This window comes from Physeter macrocephalus, chromosome 20 (assembly GCF_002837175.3).
Source record: "Physeter macrocephalus isolate SW-GA chromosome 20, ASM283717v5, whole genome shotgun sequence".
NCBI lineage: Eukaryota > Metazoa > Chordata > Mammalia > Artiodactyla > Physeteridae > Physeter > Physeter macrocephalus.
In genome coordinates, this window is record NC_041233.1 from 106,470,298 (window position 1) to 106,476,358 (window position 6,061).

At 41.5% G+C, this 6,061-nt stretch overlaps 1 pseudogene; it reads right to left on the reverse strand.

Moving 5' to 3' along the window:
* Nucleotides 1–512: 512 nt before the first annotated feature.
* On the reverse strand, nt 513–1,200 carry LOC102992847 (40S ribosomal protein S14-like; annotated as a pseudogene).
* Between the last annotated feature and the right edge of the window lie 4,861 nt (nt 1,201–6,061).

The window sequence follows — 6,061 nt, forward strand, 5'->3', positions numbered from 1 at the left end:
GAGCCCGCGTGCCGCAACTACTGAAGCCTGCGCGCCTAGAGCCCGTGCTCTGCAAGAGAAGCCACCACAATGAGAAGCCCGCGCACCGCAATGAAGAGGAGCTCCCGCTCACTGCAACTTGCACGCAGCAACGAAGACCCAACACAGCCAAAAATAAATAAATAAATTTATTTTTTTAAAAAAGAAAGTATATAGGTAAGTATTGGAATGATTTAGGTATACAATAACTTGTCAGGAAAGTCTGTGGGCTCATCTACACTGGAGGTATGAAAGTCACCACTTACCTCTATCATTCAGCATAGATAAATAGGCTTGTTATTATGCATAAATCTCAATATGGCTTCCCTCTTTTTATAGACTGGGAAATTGAAGAGAGGGCAGTGCTTACATGATCACATTGTTAAAATGAGACTACACTCAGGATGGTTCAAAGTTTCTAAATTTTATACTTGTATCTCTTTATTACGGAATCGTTTTAACGTTTCAAAAATAAATAGATGGAATAGGGGGGATCAGGAGAAATTTTGTCTTATTATTTCAGGCAAACCCAGAATGAATCCTGTTGCAAGGAGCCTGTCTTTTTTTTTTTTTTTTGAGCTTACATCAAGGCAATTTATTAACAGAAAACAATAACTTGAGGAGTCCTGTTCACAGACGGCAACACGGCGACCCCCCTTCCTGCGGGTGCTGTCGGAGGGGAGGGGGGTGGCATCCTCAACCCACCCAATCTTCATTCCTGAGCGCGCGAGGGCTCTGAGGGCCGACTGGGCTCCTGGTCCAGGAGTCTTGGTCCTATTCCCTCCTGTGGCCCGGAGTTTGATGCGGAGGGCGGTGGTGCCCAGCTCCATGCACCTCTGGGCTACATCCTGGGCAGCCGGCACGGCGGCATATGGAGATGACTCAGCTCGGTCAGCCTTCACCTTCAACCCACCAGTTACACGGCCGATGGTTTCCCAGAAAGATCGGTGACATGGACCAAAGTGTCATTGAAGGGTGCAAAAATGTGGCACACACCAAATACATTTTCTCCTTCGGCCACCTGAGGGCCCAGGCTGATGACCTGCTCTTCCTTCTTTTCTTTCCCCTTGCGAGGTGCCATTTCCCTGCTTTACCGGCTTTTCCCTGAAGCAAGACCGCCGCCTCCCGAGACAGGGTGCGAACCAGAGCCTGGCTTGGCCCGCCGAGCTCCTCTCGCCCGGCACTTGGTTTGTCTTCCACAGAAAGACCCCAGCCCCGCGCCCCCGGCCCCGGCGGGCCCCCGTGCCACAGGACGCCACCCGATTTTCCTCGCCCAGGCATCCTACCTACTCCAAGGAGCCTGTCTTTATATCTCAGCTCTGGTTTTGAAGATGCAGGCTTCATTCTGGGGCAGATTCTCTCAACATGATGGCAAGATGTCTCTCATTTCCCCAGGCTTATGATAGCAGCTCAGCAGCCCCATAGGAAAGAAAGATCCTTTTCGCCTAATATTTCAATAACAATCCTGAGATCAACTGCCCTTAGAACAGCTTAAGTCATGTGACCATCCTTAATGCAATCACTGTAGCCAGAAGTATGGGAGCTGCCCATGGTCCAGAGCAGGATTAACCCCCAAACCTGGAGCTTGCGGATGGCATCAGGAACCCCCAGTCCACAGGGCTGAGAGGAGAGAGGAAAGTCATGGCTTGCCAAAAGAAAATCAGGACGCTGTTATCAAAGGCAGGTGATTGAATGAGCAGCAAAAAGAGAAGATCTTTTCAAGCTAACTTGAATCTTCTTTCCAGTCATTGAAAAGTTATTCCGTTTAGGGTGTTTGGATTTGGGCTCACTTCACCCACAATTAATCATGCTAACTTGCTACTGTAAACTTAAAGGAAAACCCAAATGTCTTATAAATTACCGAATAATATTTTGTTTTCTACAGTTTTATATATAAAGCAGATTTTTATAGGCCAAAGGCAATAGTATAATGCTGAAAATAATGAAGCTTGAAGGTCAATATATTTAATTGAAAATATGAACAAATTAACTGACCTAGAGAATAAAGGAAAAATATTTAGGATTTTTATGGGCATGAAGACAAGTGGTTAAGGAATGGCTCCTAGAGTTTTACACATCAGTGCAAATAAAACAGCTTTGTAAATTTTAAACACAAGCCATTCCAAGGAAATTTAGACACTAGGACATGCCTCCAGTGCTTGACTGGGCTGATGAAAAGATGCTAAATGGAATTCAGCCCTAAAGTTTCCAGTGACCCATATCTGAAACCTGGCAGCTCCCACAACATTATTATAACTGAGGAAAAAGTCCAGAGTATGAAATGTTGTGTTTGTGAGTGATCGGTTTTATCTGAATCCTTGTTTTCCAGACTTTAAGCAATTATGCTGTCAACTCAGAGAATGTGGCTCCTAACATCCTAAAATCAGCAATAGTCACGGTCTCATTCTAACCAAACGAGAGCGTGTTAGTTACTCTGCTGAGGTATAATCCAGTGTACATTCATTCCTCCTATCCATCTTTGACACGTGAATAGGGGGTTGGTTTATGACCTGAACACAAAAGAGAGCTAGTTAAAAGTATTGAAAATTTAGGGGACAAGCAATACCATCTGTGAATGGTATTTTTTTCTATATTATTTGCAGAGCTATGTTAAATTTGTGACTCGTGAAAATTCAGTAGTTTGAGATGAGTCAATCTGTGAACATATGGTAGAAAGTGCTATACACTTAACATGTAAATTTGCATTTCATAAAAATTTTCAAATTGCAAAAACTATGGTTGTTAAAAATATTACAGGACACTAATTTATGGCACTGAACTTAGAAAGTTCTACCCTGCTAGCAAATCAGGTATTAGGTGCCAAAACTTATTCCACCATACGCAACAACTACACCAAGAGTAAGAATGGGAACGTACCTGCTGAATGTCAAGCACTTCTTATTTTATTACCAACCCCATTATACAGATGAGGAAACTGAGGATCAGGAAGAGTAAGAAAATTGTCTGAAGTCATATAAAAATTTACTTACCTGAAATATGAACAGAGGTCTAGCTGGATTGTCCTTTTTGCCACACCATGTCACACCAAGTTGCACTGAGCACCACCTTTTTGTTGTTCTTTACAAAGAGGAAACCTGGTTCCTGTGTGTGCTGATACACATTACTGCCTAAATTTACTCCAGATGTATTACTTTTTCCATATATATATTTCCATAAATACTTTAGACTCATTTGTTACACCTTTTTGTATGAGTATGTATGTATGTGTCTGTCTTTACCATTCTGATCTAATTCTATAGAAGACATCACATGGTAAGTCCTTTCACAATTGAGACATTATAGTTCTATTGGTAGGATATTCCAAGAGACAATTTACTCTTGCCTTTTACTTAAGTCAATATACTGGTGATGTTTTTGAAGTTTCTTTTACCTATAGGTCTTCTTAAAATTAATTTCTATTAGAGTATAGTTGATTTACCTACAGGTATTATTGATAGTTTATTGCAAATATATTCAAGTAGAGTATGATGCAAGTCTTATGTATGTTCTGCCACATTTAAATGACCATTTTATGGGAAATTTGATTGTCATTAGAGTTAATTTGAAACGGAGCAGGACACTACGGTCCTTGCCCTCCCCCTGCCCCTCCCCCCAGGTCCTCAGCCTGCCTTTTGTCTGTGGGAAAACTTTAGCCAAAGAATAAGTTTCATCAGAGAAGTGAGAAAATGCAGAAACAAGGAAAACCGTCAAAGGAGATCAAATAATAATAGTTTAGTCATTAAGCAAAGTCAAGGACCTTTAGTTCCTCCTCAAGGGCTATAGATAATATTCTGGGCTGTATCCTGTGAGCTGTTTTGTAGATACTGAAACCCACACCAGGTGGAAGAAGTTAACTACATGATGACCAGGCTGTAGCCATGACCTAAGCTGCCACAATTCCAAGAATCGGCCTCAAAGAAACGGAAACAAACCGACCCTGGAACTAAAGATTAACTGTACTTAAAACAATGGAGATGATGCTGGTCGGACCACCAATGACCAGTTTCAACTGTCAGAGCTGACTGGGCTGTTTCTGCACGTAGCCCCTCCCTCCGCCTATAAAAGCTCTTGCCCCCTGATTGTCGGGGGGTGCCCTTTGGACAGGCGTCCGCCCTCCCCCTCACCGCAGTTGCCGGCCTCCGAAATAAAGCAACCTGTCCTTTCCTACCAACACTTGTCTCTCAAAGATTGGCTTTCACGCAGCAGCAGCCGGACCTGGGTTCGGTAACAAATCTGGTTTACAGCTGACCAAATCTAACACTTCTACATTTGGTAAACTCTTCTTCTAACCAGTCCACCTGGAACTGCGTCACCTGTTAATTGATCCTAAAAAGGGATGCCATATTTAAGGTTGCGATATTTTTTATTTGTTCACTGGACAGCCTCTCATTTATAGCACTGTCTCCATATTTTCCTTTCCCTCCAAGCCATGTCCATTTTGCAGAACTCAATTTCTGGCTTAAGCCCATGTTTCAGGGAAATGAGGTCACTCAAATATCATTTGCCAGATCTCTCCACCAAAGGACAATAACCAAGGACTGGATGGAAAATCTCACACAAAGCCAGATGAGACTTTGCGCTAATGAGACCGCGGTGTTGGTTACAACGATGGTATCTCTCAAAGGCAGCATAGTTACCGTAAATGCTCCAATCATCTTCTCCTCCTCTTCAGGCTCTCCTGGGCAGACCCAGAGACTCCAAGTCTAGATTTGACCTTGTTTTTCAAGAGGTTTTTTTTTTCTTTACCATTTGACGTGGCCAGTGCAGGTTCTGGAAATTAAGGTGCGACATTAGAAAAAGGTGGAGGTCCCTAACTCCAACTATGTTAAATAAACTCTTCAGTTTATTACAGTTTTGGCATATGGCAGACAGAAATTTTCTGTCTGCTGAATAACTGAACTTGGAGACCTGAATTTTAATTTACCATTTACGTGCTATACGGTTTTGCTTAAGTCTCCGAAGTCCTCTGTACTTTGCTTTCTTAGTTGTTAAAAACTGGAAAAGAAATAATAATCCTACCTGCCAGAGTTGCCTCCAACATGTGGGAGTACTATGTAAACATATAAACAATAAAGACTTATAAAATGCAAGTTACTGTTACGTGTAATGTTAAATCAAAAAACGTTAAACTTCAACCTTCTAATGACAAAACCTGCAGTAACAGCACCCATGGAAATATGAATAGTAGGATGAACCAAATTAATCTTTTCTTCAGGTGCGTATCTATCAGAAAGGAGGACTAAGTTGGTATTTTTTGTACACATCTGAACAGGAATAACTCCCATGAAATTATGCTTTTCATGGAAATTCTGACCATATTAATCTTGGCAGAGTTTGGGTAATATTTTTGGAACTCTGAAAGGACTCTTTCATTTTAATTCCCATGAAAGGCTTTACTTTTCTATACTGTATTAGGGAAATCCAAAGAGAAGAAAAAAAAGGCAGCATCATACTTCTGATAATATTTTATGGAAATAAAACAGCAGGATCAGAAGGGTGCCCTCAGATGTCACCTTTACTGTGACTAATCTATGTATAAGTGTGAGCCTTTCAGCCTTTATTCATTAATCATTCATTTCACACTTAGTGATTTCATAAATTCATGTTTGTACAATACATTAAAAAACTGGCATTTTCACCTTTAAGCTGTTTTTATGCAAAGTGGTTTTATCTCAGCACAACAGTGAGTCAGACTCCCTCAGCTGTTTCTACTTCGAAAAGTCCTAACTTCTGCAAAGTATACCGGCTCTTTCAGGCTATTGCAGCAGTAATCTAGTCTGAACGCTACACTGGCTGGCTCACTTGAAGAGTTAACTGAGTTTAAGAATGGATAATGTGCCCCAGAGAAGCTAAAGGAGAAAAAGCACCTTGCTGTACTTGATTACTTTGCAATTTTTATTCCACTGACATGGAGATCTTAGGAGGCAGTTGGAGCTTCTTTTGTTCCTAACAGTAGAAATGAAATAGGGAATGTTGAAGGACTAACAAGTCCTAAGAACTGAGCCTCAGCACCCTCAGAATACAGTGAAATCTTTAAGTCGTC